The sequence below is a fragment of the Girardinichthys multiradiatus genome, chromosome 18 (genome assembly GCF_021462225.1).
Source record: "Girardinichthys multiradiatus isolate DD_20200921_A chromosome 18, DD_fGirMul_XY1, whole genome shotgun sequence".
Classification (NCBI taxonomy): domain Eukaryota; kingdom Metazoa; phylum Chordata; class Actinopteri; order Cyprinodontiformes; family Goodeidae; genus Girardinichthys; species Girardinichthys multiradiatus.
In genome coordinates this window covers 15787000-15809813 of record NC_061810.1, presented here as the reverse complement: position 1 = coordinate 15809813, position 22814 = coordinate 15787000, and the positions used below count along the sequence as shown (strand labels likewise).

The 22814-nt window shown below is 40.4% G+C and overlaps 1 long non-coding RNA gene across 2 annotated transcripts; it reads left to right on the top strand.

Annotated features, from left to right (window-relative positions):
• Window positions 1–16260: 16260 nt before the first annotated feature.
• On the top strand, window positions 16261–16880 carry LOC124884617. Of its 2 annotated transcripts, XR_007042477.1 has the most exons (3): window positions 16261–16434; window positions 16513–16589; window positions 16690–16880. It is a non-coding gene; the product is annotated as an uncharacterized LOC124884617 (long non-coding RNA). The 2 variants fall into 2 exon arrangements; XR_007042478.1 differs by having other exon boundaries at window positions 16513–16880.
• The last annotated feature ends 5934 nt before the right edge of the window (window positions 16881–22814 follow it).

The window sequence follows — 22814 nt, the reverse complement described above, 5'->3', positions numbered from 1 at the left end:
TGAAAACTGCTGTTCACAAACGCTCTCCATCTAATCTGACTGAGCTTGAGCTGTTTTGCAATGAATGGGCAAATATTTCAGTCACTAGACATGCAAAGCTGGTAGAGACATACCCTAAAGGACTTGCAGCTATAATTGCAGCTAATGGTGGTTCCACAAAGTATTGACTCAGGGGGGCTGAATACTTTTGCACAATGCCCTTTTCAGTTTTTTATTTGTTAAAAAAAAAGAAATCATGTATAATTTTCATTTCACTTCACAACTGTATACCACTTTTTGTTGGTCTTTCACATAAAATTACAATAAAATATATTTATGTTTGTGGTTGTAATGTGACAAAAGTGGAAACGTTTAAGGGGTATGAATACTTTTACAACCCACTGTAAATTATTTTATTAGTTTATTGCAAATAGCAGGTGCTTTGTATATTTTGCCAATAAACTACATTTGCTGTGGTGGATGAATAATTTTTGTTGCATCTGTAAATCCAAGTGGGAATGTGTGGCACGACTTGACAGTTGATTTTCACAGATGGTCTTTCAGTCTCTAAATGTGCAGACCTAGTAGAGATGTATGCCTAAAGTCTTGCACCTGTAATTGATTCCAACAGTTGGTTCAACAAAGTACTGGCTCAAGGGGGCTAATTACACACAATGCCACATTTCTTAGATATTTGTTAGGACATTTTGAACTGTGTGTTCTTTTCGTTACAGTTCACAATTATGCACAACTCTGTGTTGGTCTACCACATAAAATCCATATAAATAACACAGACATTTGTTGTAATTTTACAAAATGTTAAAAAGTTATATGTATTGAATACTTGTGCAAGGCACTGTATCTGTAATATGTGGGTGGAAGGTTATTTTCCATTGTTCTACCCAGATAACATTAAAGAAATAAAATGTCTTGACTGCACAGTGGGCCTCAGAGTTTATGATCCATAGCAGAGCCTCAACTTACATTAATAATAACGCTTGTGCTGTGCTTGACAACACAGGTCTGCAGAAAACCAGACTCAGAGAGAAAAAAAAAAAAAAAGAGGAAAAAAGGTAAAGTTTAAGGTATGGAAAAAAGTAGGGGAGGGAAATGCAGAAGCAGAGCACGAGAGACAAAAGCGTGTGAGACGACAGCTGAAATTAAGTGGGAGAAATATGGGTAGCAAGGGATGTAGAAGAAAAAAGGTAAAAGACAGAGCAGGAGAGAGCGCAATACACTCTAGGGGGGGAACATGCACTTTGAATAAGGAGTAAAGCAGAGAAGAGAAGCTTTGGAGTACATGTGCCCCAGGGAGGAGAGTGTGAAGTACCTTTTGTCTTCTCTCCTTTTGAATAAACCAACCCGAGCATTTCCTTTTAGTAAATCTCACTTTAAAGAAGGGCTAAGCTAAAGCTTCTCCCACAGTGGCGATCGAGTGTAGTTGTACCACAGCCCACACAAATCCTTTTCCTCTATATCTGTGGGTGTGTAACAGTTTTATTTCAAATTTAGAGCACAGAGAGATTGCTCACCACCTAACGGGAGCCTCACCTTGGTTGTGCACCCGCATATGTTGTTCAAAAAGTGACTGGCAAGGCAGTGTGACCAATCTGATTTTGAGCTTTATGCCTTCTTTTTTTATCCCTGAGACCTGTCAAAAATGACATGCGACATCATGGAAAAACCGTTATGCTTTTGGCACTGCTTTCCACCAAATGCCCTGAGGAAAATGAGCTCAAAAGCTGAATCCATCATCGATTATCATAAGGAATCCACTTTAATTGTTGTTTCTTGCATGCAGGTTTGATCCACCAATGACACCCCATGGATTTGGAGCAGTGAATACAGGAGAAGAGAAAGTGTTCCTCTTGCTGCAATCCACTTGAGAAGTTAAAGCAGGATTGCACTGAAACAGTGAGTATTGCATGCTACTGGAGGGAGATGCTAATTAAGCCTAGGGCAAAGTGATAATGGATCAGCCTAGAACTGTCATCTGCAACTCTCCAGTGCCATGCCTCTGACAAGAGAGCAGTTTTCTGTCAACCCTAAGAAAAATAAACCCCAACCACTGCTGTTAGTTTGGTTCAAAACACTTGTAATGTAGACGAAATGCCTTTTTTTTTTTTAAGGGAAACCCATCAAAACATATTTCAGCTTCTTTTATAACGTTTGTGTAACTATCAGTTTGATTTTGAACCTTGCTGTAGTTGCCCTAAAACAAAAATAATAAATTCTGCATATAAAAGCTAGAGGGATCTAAACTCATGAAAAGAGACATTTTATGTGAAAAATATATAGCGTTGTCAGTAGCAATTTGAATATCTTTCCTGTTACAAATTTGTGAACATGGGCTAGATTTCCACTTAAATTTATCAGTTTCTTCCTTTGCTCTTAATGCACTTCTCCCCTAAACTTACAGAAATGTTTCTCAGTACATTTTATATAAGGATTTAACAATCATCAAGCAATGATCATTCCTTTACTTTGGCTCTTGCCTATATGAAGCATGTATTGATGGGAAGAAACTGTAAAGAATAGCTCCTCTAAGTCTTGGGCCATGTTGTCCTTACCTGGAAAACAGTGGGTGGCCAAATTTGAGTGGCCACATTTTAAGAGATCGAGTTTAACACAGTAGCATGGCAGAAGGGATCTCTGTTCAAGCTGTTGAACAGAGATAGTTCAATCAGCAGAAGAATGGTGGCTGTATTTGGATATTTAAATGAAACATAAAATCTTGATTTGTAAATAAAAACTGGCAAATAAAATGTTAGGAAATGAATGTCAAATAACCTGACTGCACACAAAGTTCTAAATAATTTGACTGTTTACTAATAACACAAATAAGCACAAGCTAACAGCTCTTTTAAGTGTGTGAGAACAAATGATTTATAGTACACACAAGGCATGCCACAGTGCATGCATTTGTTCCAAACTGTCTTAGCACAAATGTCATGATCTTTTACAATCTAACGGATGAAGAATAAATTAGTTACACATTTGAGGTTGTGAATGAATTGCCATTAGTGGATTCATTAAATATCTTGTCAATGTGTGAAGCCAGAATGGAGTGGAAGTCAGATACCCAACTTAACAGTAGTATGCTAGAATGCAGATGTGTAATGGGCTTCAAAGGAACAGACAGAGACCATTTGAAAGATGAAGCTGTTTAATCTAAGTGTTGATCACCTATATTTTCACTGTGTGAAATTTTCTGGGAATGAAATCCTTGAATAATTTTTGACAAAATCAAATCAAGAACTAAACTGTACTTCAGTGGTTGGATAAAAAATTAAGGGTGTGTCAACTAAAACAGTATGTTGTTTTAAAAGATTATTTTTTTAAGAGATCGAAAAAGTGATAGAAGCAAAATATGGAAATAAACACCTGCTGAATTTAGTTGAAGAATTTAAATAAGATGCTTATTGCACTGAATTTTAAATCTTTTTTCTGCTCTTCTCTTCATGGAATAACACTGAAAGGTAATACTAGCTAGCTAATTAGTTAGCATTTTAGCTCGGTCAGACTTACTAATTTAGACTATAAGCATAGTCGTGATATCTTGAGACCAGTAACCAGCTTATAGTTATCGTTACCTATTGAGGTTTTCCAACTGGTTCTAATATTTGCTTAGCAACAGTTATTTGTGTTTCCACTGCTGATACCTGGCACTAACTGGGATAAACCTGCTATTTCAAAGGACCAACTGTGATCTGGATGAGACCTGCTGTCATCAGCAGCTGGAGGCTGGAGGCGGGTTTATTGAGGCCAACAACCAATCAAAAGCACTATTTTAAAAATTGCCAAATAACTTTTCATTTGCCTATTTAAAACAAAAAAAATAAATAAACAAAACATGTTGTTCTTCAACAATATTAATATATTAATATATATATATATATATATATATATGATGCTATATCAGAATAACACAATCTCACTGTTTTTCATTTTAATTTTATTTGTCGCAGTTTCAGGTCAGGTCAGTATTCTGCATAGAACTTTGTTCACAGACAATTGGGTATGCTGAATCCTTAAACGCTACTTCTTACTCAGTTCCTAAACACTGTCTCTCTTGTAATCATAAGGTGTTTTTTAATCCTACTCTTATGACTCTTAGTGTATAACTATTACCTGTTTGCTGTGATGCTATCAAACAGAAATCCAAAAACACTGCAGGCTTAAAACAGCATTAAAGAATTAAGATGGGAGGAATGCTAACATACATAATCTGATTCATGTAACTCCCTATTTCTCCCAAACTCCCAAACTGTCTTAATACAAATGCCATGATCTTTTACAATCTAACGGATGAAGAATAAATTAGTTACAGGTAATCAGAACTCTCACCTACATGAGCATAGTCATAAAAGTTTTGTTTCTGCTGCTTATTCAAGGACATGACAGATAATGAGTCAATGACATACTATTTAAAGCTCCTTACACCAAAGCAATGCAAGAATGAATCTTAGTGCTGACAAGCAGGAGCCTGAAGACCCTCTTGCGTGGTTTTAATCGGCATAGCATAAACCTTTTTTTAGGCTTTCAGTAACACAACATCACTGATGAGAAAATGTTTTTTTTTTTTTTTTCTTATGAAACCTTTATTTACCCAGATGACAGAACCATTGAGATCAAGATCTCTTTCACAAGGGTGACCTGGCCAAGAAAGGCAGAATCACACGACACAGTGGAAAAGGCAACAATAAAAAGTGGAGGAGTTTTTGCAACAAGACCAATTATTATACATTCTAAACAGTAACAATTTAAGATTCGTAATAGGTGCAGTATTTGAAGGATTTCTGTTGTCATTTTCTTAAAAAGTGTTTGTAACATAAATTGTTTATGATAAATCCAATTTCATTTATGGAAAGGAAACATTGATACAATATTTTAAAAAGTAAATTCATGTCACTGAAATGAACGGTTGTTGAGATACATGGTCATATACTTCACTAAAAAGGCATTTCCAGACTACTCTTTGCGATTTTGTTGTGCTCTTTTATGATGTCAGAGGGGAACCCATGCAGGTAAACTAACTCATGCTACAATGACCTCCAACACAGATAGCAGCAAAGAACCTGATGTTTCTTTAGATATACACTGCTCAAAAAAATAAAGGGAACACTTAAACAACACAATATAACTCCAAGTAAATCAAACTTCTGTGAAATCAAACTGTCCACTTAGGAAGCAAAACTGACTGACAATCAATTTCACATGATGTTGTGTAAATGGAATAGACAACAGGAGGAAATCTTTGGCGATTAGCAAGACACACTCAATACACTCAAAGGAGTGGTTCTGCAGGTGGGGACCACAAACCACTTCTCAGTACCTATGCATTCTGGCTGATGTTTTGGTCACTTTTGAATGTTGGTGGTGCTTTCACACTCGTGGTAGCATGAGACGGACTCTACAACCCACACCAGTGGCTCAGGTAGTGCAGCTCATCCAGGATGGCACATCGATGCGAGCTGTGGCAAGAAGGTTTTCTGTGTCTATCAGAGTAGTGTCCAGAGCCTGGAGGTGCTACCAGGAGACAGGCCATTACACCAGGAGACGTGGAGGAGGCCGTAGGAGGGCAACAATCCAGCAGCAGGACTGCTACCTCCGCCTTTGTGCAATGAGGAACAGTAGGAGCACTGCCAGAGCCCTGCAAAATGACCTCCAGCAGGCCACAAATGTGCATGTGTCTGCACAAACGGTTAGAAACCGACTTCATGAGGATGATATGAGGGCCCGACGTCCACAAATGGGTTGTGCTCACAGCCCAACACCGTGCAGGACGCTTGGCATTTGCCAGAGAACACCAGGATGGGCAAATTCGCCACTGGCGCCCTGTGGTCTTCACAGATGAAAGCAGGTTCACACTGAGCACATGTGACAGACGTGACAGAGTCTGGAGACACCGTGAAGAGCGATCAGCTGCCTGCCTTAAGCTAGACCGGTTTGGTAGTGGGTGAGTAATGGTGGCATTTCTTTGGTGGGCCACATGGCCCTCCATGTGCTCGCTTGACTGTCATTAGGTACCGAGATGAGATCCTCAGACCCCTTATGAGACCATATGCTGGTGCAGTTGGCCCTGGGTTCCTCCTAATGCAGGACAATGCTAGACCTCATGTGGCTGGAGTGTGTCAGCAGTTCCTGCAAGATGAAGACATTGAAGCTATGGACTGGCCCGCCCGTTCCCCAGACCTGAATCCGATTGAGTACATCTGGGACATCGTGTCTCGCTCCATTCACCAACATCACATTGCACCACAGACTGTCCAGGAGTTGGCGGATGCTACAGTCCAAGTCTGGGCGGAGATCCCTCAAGAGACCATCTGCCGTCTCATCGGGAGCATGCCCAGCCGTTGTAGGGAGGTCATACAGGAATGTGGAGGCCAAACACAATACTGAGCCTCATTTTGACTTGTTTTAAGGACATTACATCAAACTTAGATCAGCCTGTAGTGTGTTTTTCCACTTTAATTTTGTGTGTGACTCCAAATCCAGGCCTCCATTGGTTAATAAATTTGATTTCCATTGATAATTTTGTGTGATTTTGTTGTCGGCACATTCAACTTTGTACAGAACAAAGTATTCAATGAGAATATTTCATTCATTCAGATCTAGGAGGTGTTATTTGAGTGTTCCCTTTATTTTTTTGAGCAGTGTATTTCAGTGACTATCACAGAGAAACGCAGCAGAGTCAGGAGAAGAAAGTCAGCTTTCATCAGATGGCAGAGTACAAGTGCTACGGCCTGCGGATGTCGACCAGACTCTATTTTTTGCAGATGCCGGAGCACGGCCATAGTCGATATGCATGAATCATACTTTACCACTAGGAAACAGAGCCAGCACAACATCCAGATTTTTAAAATAATTTACTAAAGATATACTAGATCTCGCTATATTAATAAATACGCACATTTATTTATACATACACGTGTATGTATTAGCAGTTGTTAACATTAAATGAGTTACTGGGTTAACTAAGCTATTATAAACCGAGCAATGAAACATTAAATGTGCCAAATTAAGCAACAAATTAACTTAGGGAACAAACACATGAAAATATCTGGATGCATAAAACAAAAAACTGAGCAGTTTAACTTCTGGCGCTCCCCTGGGCTATGCAGCGGACTGGACCGGACCGGACCAGAGCAGATACAGTGTAAATCCAGGATTCAAGATCTGAAGACACTACTTGATGTGTCATTTTTTTTTTACTTTGTATTAGAATCTTTAGAGAAACTTTTAGTTAAATATATCGTATATATGTAATTGATCTTATTTTAATAATGAGAATAATTTCGGATTATTAATAATAAAAACAATGATTAAGGCACGGGCACTTTAAGATAGAGCAGAAGGCTTTCAGTTAAACACATTTTAACAGTTTCAATTCAGATTAGAGGGCATTCCAAGCAGAGGGGGCAGAGAAACAAAAAAAAATATTTCTGATTTCAGTTTGAACACAAGGAGCAGATAATTACCAAATGCCATTTGACCTAAAGACACCAGTTTTCAGTTCTCTGAAGAAAAGTGCATAAATAAGTAGGAACCAAGCCAATATAAACTAGAGTAGGCCAGTGTGTGCATCACATTAATATAAAGAAGGCATGCCAACTTTAGCATACAGTTGACAGTGGTGGATAAGGCAGCTGCAACCAGTGACAGATCTCAAAGCACAGTGGTACACTGGAGTCAAGGACTGTAGACAATTGGTTAAAGCATAAATATACCTAACATCGCCATAATCAAGTACAGTCACAAAGATAGCTGTCATCAGAAGCTTCTGAGCTCTGAGGGATAAACATGACTTGTTTTTGTAAGAGCTTGTTTTGATTATTATTATTTCATATTTCATATTTAATTTAATATTTTATTAAATAATAATTCAGTCCGTTAAGTATTGTTCATTGAATACCAGCCCAATAAAGCGATGGTATTAGGACAATAGTGAAAGGGGTGAGCCAAGTTCTGACATTACTGAACAGCAAAACTTTTCACACACACAGAGTAATTGCACACAATTTCTTAAAATACAAGAATTTATTAACAAAAATAAGAAGTCAAAAACTCAGTCAAAAATATTTCAATCAGCAAACTCTTTAAAAAAATAGAATAAGGAAGACCAATAAACTCTATATACAGTTCAATATGAACAAATTAATCAAAGCTAGTTAAAAACCATGACCAATAAAGTGATGCAACATTACCATTCAATGTTATTTATTTTTGAGAACCAAGGATTATCTTGAGGAAACTGGAAACAAGGTTAAGTTAGTTTTGAAACTAACAATAACTGGCATACCTTCATACCACCATTCACAATACAAGGACAGATAAATATTATTTTAATAAAATAATATTTCAAAGCATGATTTGAGTTGTTGAGTCAAACCAAAGTGATTTGCTTGCCCCCTGATGTGACCGAGATCAGGCTGTGTGCTACAGTCTCTTCTCAGGTGGCTTCTGGTTCGGAACAGGGCATGATTGAGTCTGTCGATTTGTCAAGTCGCACACTGATCAGCTCCTACAGAACCAGGTAATAAAGGAAAGTAGTGGTCCTTATGCCTCTCCCATTGTTCTGCTTAGAAGAAAGATGGCAGCCTGCGTATGTTTGTGGATTATCGGCAGCTTAATGGTAAGACCAGAAAAGATGCTTTCCCATGCCTCGCATTGAGGAGAGCTTGGACCATCTCTCTGGGGCCCAGTGGTTTTCCACTCTGGATTTAGCCAATGGGTACAATCAAGTCCCTGTATCAGAGCAGGATAAGTAAAAAACTTCTTTTTGTACTCCATTTGGCCTCTTTGAGTGGAAACGCATGCCTTTTAGGTTGTGTAATGCACCAAGTACTTTCCAGCGTCTTATGCGGAGGATGTTCGGGGACCAGCAGTGCCAGTTTCTTCTTTTGTATTTAGACGACATCATTGTTTTCTCAGGCTCTGTCTCCCAGCACATTGAGCGTCTGGAGGCAGTCCTGGCTCGACTTCAGTGGGAAGGCCTGAAGGTGAAGCTTGAAAAGTGTTCTTTCTTCCAGCGACAGGTTAAATATTTGGGGCACCTTATTTCTTATAAAGGTGTAGCTACAGACCCTGCCAGGACTGAAGCAGTGGCTAAATGGCCACATCCCACTCAGGTTTCAGAGCTTCGCTCCTTCTTGGGCTTTGCTAGTTATTATAGGTGCTTTATGGAGGAAGTTGCCAGGCTGGCAGTCCTCTCCATAGGCTGGTGGCACAGTTGGGGGGCACAAAGTCCAGGAAGGGGTCCGGCAAGGCTTTTCAGTCTGCCTGGACACCAGATTGTGAGCGAAGCTTTGAGGCTCTAAAAGCAAAATTAACATTGGCACCAGTGTTGGCCGACTTTTCACGGCCTATCATTCTGCAGACAGATGCCAGTCACAGTGGACTGGGTGCGGTGCTGTCACAGGAGGAAGAGGGTGGAGTGAGGCGTTTTGCATATGCCAGTCGAGGTCTTAGACATACAGAGCACAAAATGACTAACTATAGCTCCATAAAGCTGGAATTGCTGGCCTTAAAATGGGCCATGACTGAAAACTTTAGGGAGTACCTGTTGGGACATTGGTGTATGGTCTATACCGATAACAACCCTTTGAGTTATCTTCATTTAGCTAAGCTTGGTGCGATGGAGCATCGTTGGGCTGCCTAACTTGCTGCTTTTGAGATAAAGTATTGTTCTGGGCACAGCAATACTAATGGTGATGCACTCTCTTGCCAACCTACATCTGGCACTAGCCAGGCAGAACAGGTGTCTTGCACCGTTGTCCCAGAGGCTCTTCGGGGTGCCCCATGTCCTGTTTCGGTGTCAGGGACTCAGTCTGTGGTGACTGTTCTGCCATCTCATTCTGTGACAAATCTTTGTGCTTTGCAGGGGGCTGACCCCCTCCTCAAGGACATTCTGGGTTTTCAGGAGAGGCAGGTTTATCCTACTCCAGAGGAAAGGCAGCAATTTCCCAGGCTGTCCTGTCTTTTCAGCGGGGTCGTCTTGTGGAGAAAGATGGTGTTGTGTATGGGCAAATCCATCGTTCAGATGGTGGAGAGTAAATTTTGCAGCTTGTTGTGCCATCAGTTCTCAAGTGGGTTGTTCTGACACAGCTACATCACGAACATGGACACCAAGGTGTGGAACGCACCACAGAGTTGGTGAGGCCGCGCTGTTACTGGCCAGGGATGACTACTGACATTAAACAGTGGGTACAAGAGTGTCAACGGTGCCAGGTCGCTAAAAATGTAGCATCAGGCTTTGGCACTTTTATGAGTCACGGCCTAATGAGACTGTTTCATTACTGATGTATTTCGTAAGTACACCATTGCTGTTCCAACTCGAGACCAAAAGGCAGCTACTTTTGGTCTGGTTCTGCTGAATTAATGGTTTTTCAGCCCAGCCGTATTCATTCAGATCAGGGTTGGAGCTTTGAGAGTGCGTTAATTCGGCAACTCTGTAACTTGTATGGGGTTAAAAAGTCCTGCACGAACCCTTACCATCCTGCTGGGAATTGGGAGTGTTAGCAGTTAGAACGCGGTTAGAACGCTTCATAACTTGTTGTGTACCCTACCAATGTCTAGGAAGCAGGACTGGGCTTCCTGCCTTCCACATCTGCTTTTTGTTATAATACCACCCCTCACCAGAGTACTGGCGAGTCTCCTTTTTATCTTATATTTGGCTGTGAACCTCAGCTACCTGTGGACTTTTTGCTGGGTCGTGTTTGGGACCCGGTACCAAGGGAGGGGGAGGATTGGGTGGTTAAGTATCAGGCTAGACTAACTATGGATTTCCATCATGCCCAAGAGCATTTTCTGGCGGCGGCAGGACGTAGAAAAGAGCGTTATGATCAGGGCATAGGGGAGGCTCCGTTGCAGGACGGCCAGTTGGTTTACCTGCGTGATCATGATGCTAGAGGTCATCATAAAATACTACTGGAACCCAGTTGTCCACCAGGTTGTAAGGGCCCCAACTGTCAAACTGGGGGAGGGCCAGTTTTTACTGTGGCTCCTGTGCATAATTTGCAGAGAACACGAAACATGCAGCGAGATATGCTAAAGGCCCAAGTGGGGCCGGAGCCCAGGCCCAAATTCAGTTAATTTATTCAATTCAGTTTTATTTATATAGCGCCAATTCACAACACATGTCGTCTCAAGGCACTTCACAAATGGTTTGTAATGGTGTGGGGTTGTTGGGGAGGTTAGATTAAACTACTGAGTGTTAGAGTTTGGCCTTTTTAGAATAGGCTATGTGTAGGGGTACTAAGTAAAATAATAAACTGATAAGGTTTGTCCATGTATAGCCCACTGGTGGCCATTGTTACACTAACAACCAAAAGAATTGGGGGTACCTTTATCTGTCAGACTGATTATAACCATTGGAATAGAGAAGGGGTCGCACAGGTAGCAGAAATGGAGGGTATGTTTGCACCTCAACCATAACTGAGCTGGTTTAGGCTAAACCTGACTCCCCCTTACTCCGTCCAACAGGGAGGGAGGAAGGCAGAGGTATAAATAATTGGAGAGTGTTGTTTCCTGTTGCATTGTGTGAAAGGTGGGTACATTTAAAATGGGCTAAGTCAACTCAATTGAATCATATAGATCTCAAGTCAGGTACATACATTCCAGTCAATCCTAACCATTGAACAGTGCAGTCAGATTCAGTTATTTATTCAAATTGAATAAAAAGTTTTTCTATCTAAGGAAACCCAGCAGATTGCATAGTCAGTGACTTGTAGCAGTCATTCCTCCTGGATGAGCATGTAGCGACAGTGGACAGTCATAGGCGTTGAATTTGAAGCAATCCCTCATACTGAGCATGCATGTAGCAACAGTGGAGAGGAAAAACTCCCTTTTAACAGGAAGAAACCTCCAGCAGAACCAGACTCAGTGTGAGCGCCCATCTGCCATGACCGACTGGGGGTTTGAGAGAACAAAGCAGAAGACAAAGAACACAGAAGCAGAACACAGAAGCACTGATCCGGGAGTACTTTTAATGGAAAGTAAAAGTAAATGTTAATGGATGTAGCTCCTTTAGTCGTTTCATCTAGGAAGAAAGAACAGATACACTCTGAGCCAGTTTTCAAGGTTAGAGTATGAAATAGAGCACATACAATTAGTCACAGTAAAACATCTGTCAGTAGCTATGTCTAGGAGAGAGACAGGGTTAAACACTGAAAGACAGGGCCAATTTTGAATCAGCTGAAGGCTTTTAACTGCATTTTGTGGACGTCCTGATAGTAAAGAATTACACTAGTCCAGCCTTGAAGTAACAAATGCCTGGACTAGTTTTTCAGCGTCAAATCCATTCCGCTGAACCCTACCTTGCCATCAAGGGGGTTGGATGCCTCTCTGTGCTTACTGGTCCCTGACGTGTCAGTACCATCAACCTCTGCAATTTCAGGCTTATCTCCACAGGGAACGTCAGGGAACGGTCACCCCATTCCAGCTTCTGGAGTGGTTTGTCCACCTTTGCATCGCACTTCTCGCCCAGGGGCTGGTTAGGATTCTAAAATCCATCATCTTCCTAGACCTGTGGGTCTAGCCACAGGGTCTAGGCCATTGGTCTCAAGTGTACAGTTGGCTATTTTCTGTCCCTGGCGTTGAAGTGGGTGGCTCATTGTCGGGGCGAATGTAGTGGGGTGGAATGTAGTGAGGTGGTGTTTCACCCTCACTCTGTGTATTGGGTGTGGTTACGTGCACACCTCCGATTGGGGGGGGACGAGCAGACACCGTGCAGTCAGAAGCGCCCCACTGATTGATGGGTGGGGCAGATGCCTATATATTTGGGCGAGACGTTGCTAAGGGCTGTGTCTTTTTTCCTCTGGTTGTCTGTCAGCTGTTTGGGTGGCTGGTGTTGATTCCTCATCTGAGATCCGTGTTGCTCCGCTGGCGTTACTAGCTGCAGCTGGAATTTATAGTGGCCCAAGGCTTCCGCCTGCTGATCTGCTCCTTCCCTGGCCACATTATCGACTGCACGCTGCTGTCTTGTCTTGCCGCTAATTGGTGAAAGCTCACTGGGGCGGCTTCTCCGTCGCTTTTTCTTTTGTGTGGAAATAAGCCAACATAATTGCATTCCTCCCACCTTGTTCTTCTCTCCTCAGCAATCGGGTGGTATGCCTGGAGTCTAGGTTTTAATTAGGATAATGTTTTAAAGAATTATTAATAAAATATGTTTGGTTTAATTCAGTCTGTGTTCAGGTGCATTTATGAACCTTAATTCGTTGGGTAAAAACATCTCCCAACTGGCGTTGTTGTCCCTTAAGTAAGACTTGAGAAACTGATTCTCCCCGCCCCTCCTTTTTCCCCTTCCCTCGCACCACAGAAATATTAGAATAATTTTTAAAGAAATATTATTTTGAAGAAAACCAACAAATTTCCAGAAGAAGTTATTCTTCGCTTGTGTTTAATTAGCTGTGACATTTAGTAAAATAATATTTAGGGAAATATTATTTTCCTAGATTGGAAACTAACAACCTTTCTGGATAAACAATTCTTAATGGATTCATAAGATGGCAGTCATAAGTTATATGTTGCCTTAGTCAATAGTGGTTGAAGCTAATAAAAGAAGCTTAAAGCTTGTTATCAGTCCTTTAAGGAGACATTCGCACATTGTGTCCCTCGGTCCGGTCTCCTTGAGAGCCATGTGGTAGAGGCCGCCAAGTTGGAACACAGCATTCAAACAATGGCCCTGTCCCAATTCCTACACCCTATGCCCTTCTATGAAGTGTGTACTCTGTCTGTAAAAGTGCCACTACGGGTTGAAGTGCACAGGTTACAAGCGTGCAAAATTAGAGAATTGGGACGTGGGGGTTACGTCATCGACTTGCATCTGTGTGCCATAACTGTGACATCAAAAATGGCGGGACCCATCGCTGTTTTTGCAGTCTTGCTGCTAAAAAATATTTTAAAACTGCAACAAGCAATTGCTTTGAGGAGAAGAAAGCGCAGGAATCGAAGGAGGCGTATACACCAGACTCTCGCCATGGCAGAATTGTTTGTTCATAAGGTAATTTAATGTTATGGGCTACTCACTGCCCAGAAACACTCTAATGCCGGTGACGTCTTATAATGTTGAGCCTGGAAAAGCAGCTTGCTGTCTAAAGTTTATGCAGATCTTATTATTCTGATTTGATGGTTGATTATTTTGATGGTTGTGGTTGGTTTTTGCTCAAAACGTCACAGGCAGCAATGAATTGTGGGTAACTTCGGCAAAGTCAGCTTAACGCACGCTTAGCCGAAGTGTGGATCGAGGGCACAAAGGGGGCGGAGCAAAATACCACTCTGGAAAATTGGGAGACACTACGCGCTCAACCCATCAATGGGAACACGAAATTGAGGGACACGAGGGTGGAAGTGCGAGTATTGGGACAGGGCCAGTGACGTTACAGGTAGTCAGCTATGACTCCTCCTTCTCCTGGTCTGGGTTAGGCACTAGTTAGCGTGACACTGAAAGGTGTAATAAAGTTCATACTGGCCTTCGATTATGTATGGTTCAGAGTCCATGTTCATCCATGTTGTGATCCATGGCTGGGGTCCCAACAGGCTTCACTCTCAATTTGGCGATCAAATTATTAACATGAATTTTAAAAGAAAAATCCCCATCAATAAATAATCTCAGGCAGTTTTAAGCTGTTGACAAACTCGAGAGTTTTACCTAGGAAAGTTGTGATTAACAAGATATTCCCTAAGGTAACAGAAAATTTTGAAAAAAAGCATTACTTTGGATTTTTCAGCATTTAAAACCAGGTGGAATGCTCAAGCCAAATCTGCACAGCATCAAAGGCAGACTGTAGAACAAAGCACCACAAAATCTGTTTTAATTCCAATGCATCAAACACATCATTAAAATATTTTAGATCAGCAGCAGAGGTGCTGTGCTGCTCCCTAAAATCTGACTGACAAGGGCTTAGAATACTATTCGATTCTAAAAATTCCTTCAGTTGATAACAGAGCAATTTTTCAAATACCTTTGCCAGAATATATAATTTTGAGATAGACCTGTAATTGTTCACAATTGAGGATTTGCTGTCTTTTAGCAGTGGAATGACAATTGCAGATTTCCAAACTTTAGGGAGTTTGTTTGCACTGAGGCTTAGATGAAAAATACAAGTTACAGGCTCAGCAATTAAGTCAACACCCAGCTTTAGGAAGAAATCGATCTTTTGAAAGATGAAAGAGGAAACCTTTTCACAACGGACTTCAGAAGTACACACAGTTTCAACATTAAAGGAACAATCTGCAAAGGGAAAATTTACAACAGCAAATTAGTTTAAAACTGTTAAATGAATTAAGTGCACCATTGTGATGAAATGTTCATTAAAATAATTTAACTTGACACATTTATGAATCAGGATTACAGAACCTTTGACCAAAAAATTTGGCAGTTCACTAGCAGAAAAGGGAATCTCACAACATTCCAAAAATTTCTCAGAGTCATTAAGATTTTCTGTATTCAGACAATCTGCCTGATTCCTGATAGTTGGTGGACAGTAGCTCACGACCTCAGGAGGATCCAGCCCAACATCCAGGACCAACAGAGAGGCAAAAGGTTTAGAATTCCACAGGAACAGGACAGATTCCCAACAGGATGCTGCATGAGAAGTGTCACACAGGGATCCAGAAAAGGGATTTCTTCTGCTGAAGCATTCAGAAGCCAGCAGTGGCAAGAAGGCTACGTGTGGTAACACAGCAGTTTCAGCTCCTTTAATCGCAATATGGTGTGATTTAAAAAACAAACAAACATACAGATAGATCTATTTGATTGTTTAAAAGCCCTTTAAAACCACTTTAAAACAACCAAAACAGAGAATAAAACAAACACTGACATGTCCTTATGGCCATCTTGGATTAATTCCCATCTCCCAGTATTACACTGGAAGGCACACACCATGGCATTTAAAGGACCACAATGTGCTAACTAAACCAAGTGTAGAAATTATGAGCCATCTAGTGTTGAATCTCTGTCATGCCAGATGCCTTTCAATTTTGAACCAAATTAAACTTTTAGGTCAATCTTTAGTTCAAACAAAAACACAGTTTTTCAATCTTTATTTTAAAAAGTAGTTACCAGTTAACCAAGTTCTGCATAGCCAGCTACCTTAGATGTACTTTGCCATAAAAAAAAATAAAAAATTACAATTAAATGCAATCTACTGTCAACTGTTCCTACTTGCTTGCTATGGAAAATAGATTTTAATGAAATTTAAATAAAGTTAATGACTTAATACAATCCACTTTTCATTAAGTTAGTTTGATTGCGTTTTATCAAAACTGTCATATCCACGGTGGTTGTGTGCAGGCTGGGTGCAGTCAGTGTGTTTGTGCAGTGTTTTTTCCTCCTACTCAGGGTGTGACTGGCAGGTGCTGCGGCGCAGCTGTTGCTCATCAGCGAGCAATCACCCGGGCTCAAAAGGAGTGGAGATCCAGAAGGAGGCGTCAGCTCGTTGTCTCACAAGCATGGTAAACAGCTCGACCTCTGCTGCAGCCCTGTATTCTACTTTTTCTTTGATCATCTTGTTTTTTGTCCTGTGCCTCTAGGAAATGTTTCTGTGGGCTTAATGTCTCCTGCCATGTACAGATGAATGTGGAAATTCAAGCCTCAAAGAACCTTGGCCGTAAGTCTCCTTTCTGCCTCCGTCCTGGACCCAGGCTTCTGGAAATAACTTTTTATCAAGCTTCTGAGAACCATCCACCTGCCTGTCAACCCTCCCACAGATCATCGTTTCCCCATGGGGCCCGCCGAATGGAGTAAAGCACAAAGTCAGAAGAACGAGGAAGTACTTTTCTCTGCTGCTGTAACCTCCTGTCAACCTCAACCATCGTTATGCTGTCCTCGCCCCGAGTTCTTTAATTTTCACCAGCTAGACAGCAAGATAATGATGCTAAAATAAACAGACTTCTCTTTCTTTTTGCTGTTTTATTGAAGAATGGCCTCTGACAATTGGCTTCTCTTTGACCATCGTAAAACTGAAATATACAAAACATGGCATTAGCTAACATTGCGAATTAGCCGGTTACATGCTAACTGCAAGCTAAAATAAACGTTTTCACAAATAACTTAAATGTACAAATTATCACACCACTGTTACACAAATAATGACAATTACTATGTTGGACATTAAACAATACTTACGGACAAATATCGTCCAAAACAACTACGTATTAAGGATGATATCAGCTTTCTTTATCGACTCTCCGACATTACGTTCTGCCATCTTGGTTCTGTCTGCTATCTTATTTTCTTTTTCTCAGCATAACCAAAACAATATCATAAACAACCACCAGAGGGAGTTCTAGGGTGATTTACAAAACCTTATATAGTGTAACTTAGAAAAGGCAGAACAATCGTGATAATGCCCATTTGCTTCCTGACCTGGCTAAGAGCTTATTTGCTGTAAATGTAACCCTGACGGACTTTAGGGTTATTGATCCACATTTTCTCAAATACTCTAAATCTCTTTTCTTCTCCCTCAGTGAGATCCCAATCCTGTCCGCTGACCCAGTCTGGATTCCAGAACAAACTTACATTTGTGAATAAACTGTTTAGAAGCTGTCCTGGTTTTCTTTTGATTGTGTTTATCAGTCTTAAAACTACCCATTATGACAAAAACAGGATCTTATCTGATTGCTAAATGACAATATGAATTTAACACAGTAATATATATATATATATATATATAAAACAACTAAATAAAACAGAGAAATATATAAATATCTCAGCAGGCTATATTGTCCTTGAATGTAGGGCACCAATTTTTGCAGTAGCAATCACTTCTGGTAAAAAATAACACAATACATTCCCTACCATTACTTCAGATTTAAACAAAGGCTGTTCTTTATCAATAAATTATTCTGTCCATATCCCAACTCTTTTCTTTTCCCCAGATAGGCTGCTTTAAATTTAGGATGATGCAATACAAACTGTAGGTGCCAGACATGATATTGCAAAGGCAGATTTGCTGTTGAGTTATAATCCTAAAACATTTTTTTTTCCATTTCATGTCTTTTGAATATGTAGATCTTTGCAAGGCACATTGGTGAATGCTATTTTCACATTGTATTCAGCAACACAGAAATTGCCTTTGAAATTAGATGAAGGTCCAAAATAGAAAAGCAGCTCTACCCAATGGTGACTGTGCCTGGTATAAACAAATGAAACAAACAGAAAGTGCATTCATAGGACTGAAATGTATAGAATACAAGTACTTTTTTCTCGAAGTTTCCTTAAGAAAATACATTTAAAAAAAACCATCGATGACTGGTTGGTTGGTTCTCCGGCATCATAAACACTTTTATTTGAACAATGTAATTAGTGTTTCAGCTGCATTCTACGTAGCTCTCCCTGACACAGATAGCTGTCTGAAGATATCTATTAATTTAAAGAGTGAGTAAAGCAGGACCACATCACAGACAGACATGCAGCTACAGCAGCCAATATGATGTTCTTGTTACTGTGCATGCCATTGTAATGGGTGGAAAACAGACTGTTTAGATCAAGAGAATAATGTGTAAGGCTTAAAAATAGTTTTGCAAGTTGTACATATGATAATAGGCCCTGCCATTGGTGCAGATGCCATCAAATCACATTCAGAGAATTAACACAATGCAAATGTTTTAAAGTGATTATTTTTCTTGCTTGTCATATTTTTGTTGATATTTAAATTAAATTTATTTAAATTTATTTATTTTGACTTAACCTTCAGCTATACTAGGAAGAGTAATATAATATAAACATATTATAGTATGTAGCCCATGCTCATGGTAACACAAAAGAGCAAAAACAATAAAACAAATATAAACACAATATGACATGAAAATGGATGAAACCACATTAGACTAAATGTTATAAAAATGAGCATCCCAAAATGACAAAACTTAACAACAATGGTCAAGTTCACACAGTAAAACTCAAGAACTGAAAAGGGTCATGAAGAACAGAATGTAGTAGAACCATATGTACTGACCTATTCTGGTCAGGACAGCCATTGTTGTTTTGTCCTTATTCAGCGCAGTGTGAACAGAAGAATAAGAAACCCATTGTGGGTGCGAGTACAATGGGTACCATAGGAACCTAGACCCTTACAAAAAGAGCTATTGGATTTCTAACATATTCCAAAAAAAATTGGGGATATGAGCAAATATAACATTTTCTTGCAAACAGAATGGATACTAATTGAATTGCTCTGTTTTAGAAAACAAAGTGTTTTGCTAGTTTGTTTGGGTATAGTAAATACACAGATTTGATGTTTAACTTAAAATCATGATGTTCAAATGTTTTGTGATTCTGTAGTGTTCTAAAATGTTATAAATTATTTTTAGAAGATATAAGGCGATGTCTAATGGTGGTAATTCATAGAGACTAAAATACACCCTTTTATAAAAGTTTTTGACAGGTGAACTTGTGAACTTAAGGGGGGTCATGGTGTCAACGGGGTGTGGCCGAGGGGCGAGACCTTAAATTAACCAATTAAAATACAGGGGTGTGTTTAAGGGTGTTGTTGGCGTGACCTTAAATTAACCAATTAAAACAGAGGGGTGTGTTTAAGGGTGTTATTAATTAACTGTATGTTTTTCAGACGTTAATACATCTAAAAAATAATACATGCAGCCTTTATACTTTAAAGGTATACTCAACTTATTGCTGGCCTGTCACATGAAATCCTAATAAAATGAACCGTGTAACCTGACAGAATTGTAAGTTCATTTTGCTTTACAGCAGGACCTATTCGCTGAAGATATGAACCAGTCTGAATCAGTTCAAAAATAGAAAGACCTAAAAGTAAATAAAATAAATAAAGATTGTGCTTCCCTACCACAATAGAATGAGCAGAACCTTCCACTTCTGCTTCAACATAAGAAAGAACTGAACTCCAAGGCCCTCCTCTGCTAAAATGTTTGAGTAAGAGATGATCTAAACAGAGAAACAAAATGACCTGGGAAAAAAAAAAATGTGAGACAAATATATTAATTAACAGAAACTTTACAAACCCTCAGTATACTGTTTCCAAGTTATAAACTGACTCTAGTGACGATGTGGTTGTTTGGAATCATGAGAGACTCCATTTTGGGAAAGGAATGATAATTTTAGTTACCTTTAGAATTTCTAAAACATTTTTTTTTTCAACATAGAGCAATAGTTATCAAGGGATTTAGAGAAAAAAACAGTTATTCTCTAACTGAACTCTGTGCCAACCTCAACCTTCAACTCATCCTTCTGATTCAGTCTCCACACTGTGTGTGTGTTACACAGGCAATAAAGTGATTTGAGCTCTCCCTACCCCTCCATAGTGTCAAGAAGTTTCATGAACAGGTGAGGGCCGGGTGTATGTCAAAGGGTCCTGGTGTATGTCAAAGGTCACTGGTTTCTCACTGGTAATACATGCTTCTAAAATAAAATTGTTGTTTTGGGATATCGGGAATGTTTATACAGACAGCTTCCCATGTCAGAGCTAAGTGAGTTATGTACACCTTCAGTCCAATTCTTTAGGTATCTTGGACAATCCACAAGAACCAGTTAAAATGAATATGTAATTCGGTAATTGGACCTCTTCTGCATTTCAGGATGCAGGCAATAAAAAACCAGTTACTTTCCCAGTACTGCCAGAGCAGAGGCATCAGAGTTGTATACTTCGTTAACAGCATCAAGTCTGGTACAGCTAAAAGGTTTAAACTTGTTACACTGAAAATACTTGTAGAACTCTAGTTTAAACTTGTTACACTGAAAATACCAGTACAGAAAAAAACATATGTCGGCACATATTTCAGGAAAGTCCTGCTGATGTCCGTCAGCCTGCTTCTAATGAATCTGAGAAGTACAATGAGATCGCCAGACACTGAATGGGTATGCCGACTTGTTCCATTGCTTTCTGGTAAGGCGTTACCGGCCTACATAGCAATGGATGAAGAGAGAGCCCACAGATATACTGAACTGAAAGCAGCATTATTGGCCAAATTTGACATATCCCCAGAGACCTACAGGCAGCGGTTCCGGTCGACCATGGTTCCACCTGACGAAAGCCTGGCGGAAACTTACTTCCGACTGAGGGGCTTTACCGACGTTGGGTTTGACCTGCACTGCACACTAAGGAGCAGATTGGAGAGGCCATCATTCTGGAGCACTTCCTGCGAGTTCTACCCCCTGAGATGAGGACATGGGTGAAGGAGCATGAGCTGGAAGATGGACAACAGGCAGCAAAGCTGGCTACACAGTTCCTCAATGCACGGAAGGGAGGATCCGGTGTAAATTCCATCGGCAGGAGTTGCAGAGCCACATTACAGCCTGTTCAGATAAAATCGACAACTGAACAGATCAGCCGGGACTTCCCAGGTAACCCCTTCCGGGAACCAAACCACCATCAACCGGGTAAGAACTTTGTTTGTTATTATTGTCAACAAAGCCTCTGTGTGTCCAGTGCGTAAAGCTAAGGTCACGGGTGCCTGTTACCCATCCCGGCTTGAAGAAGGGGTTATTGGAACTGAAAACATTGGCCAACACTATCATCAAATAACTGTTGATGGACAAAATATAAATGCTCTTTTGGACACTGGTAGTTTCATGTCACTCATAAAGCAAAGTCTGGTACCAGTGGGCCAGACAGATTATGGAAGACAAGGGGACATTTTGTGTGTACATGGTGACAAACATACATACCCGAAAGCAGACTTAACTGTTGTTATTGATGAACAATCATATCTGTTGACATTTGGGGTTATTGAAAACTTGCCAGTGGTTGTAATTTTTGGATGGGATTTACCGGTGCTTTTTGACTTGTTAAAAGAAAAACAGTCCAATCAGATGTGTTCTGATAAGGACATCAAATCACCTGTAAATGTGAATGTTGTTTCTTGTCCAGCGGTCACTAGAGCCCAGGCCGGTGTCCAACCATTACCAGACCTTGACAGTAGTCTGTGTGAGGGTGGCACAAAAGGACCCAGAAAAAACAGGAGCCAACGGCGTTTTGAGAAACAGTTGAGGTTAAAAGAACCTAGTAAAATAGATTCATTGTGGGGTATACCAGAAAACATCTCTCTTTTACAGCAAGAGGATGAAAATTTGAAACCACTGTTTGTCAAAGCTGAAAGAGAAGAAAATGGGAAACGTGTGGGTGAACCAAGGCTCCTTGTTGAAGGTGATGTGTTGTATAATATTGAAAATGAGTGTAAACGATTGGTAATCCCTGTTAGATGTAGACCCCTCATCATGCATTTAGCACACACATTGCCATGGGCGGGACATTTGGGTCGTCATAAAATATATCTACGTACAAGTGCGCGTTTTTATTGGCCAACAATGTACACTGATATTCAGACTTATTGCGCCACCTGCCCTATATGTCAACAAACATGTACCACCCGCAAAGCTGACAGGGCATTGCTTCAACCCCTGCCAGTTATTTCCACACCGTTTCGCAGGATTGCAATGGACATTGTGGGTCCATTAATAAAACGCAGTAGCGGCCATCTGTACATTTTGGTTATGTCTGATTATGCTATGCAGTTTCCGGAGGCTTTTCCGCTTCGTACCATCTCTGCCCCCATGATTCTTCGGGCTTTGATGCAGCTGTTTTCTAGAGTTGGAATCCCAGATGAAATTATAACTGACCATGGCACCAATTTTACCTCCAAGTTAATGCAACTCTTTTACAAACAGCTTGGTATTGCTCCAATAAAAACCACACCATACCACCCCCAAACTGACGGTCTTGTCGAAAGATTTAATCAGACATTGAAAAGGATGCTCCAGAAGTTTGTGGATGACACTGGAAAGGACTGGGATCGTTGGCTGCCATTCCTCCTGTTTGCTTATAGAGAGGTTCCACAGGCATCTACTGGCTTTTCAC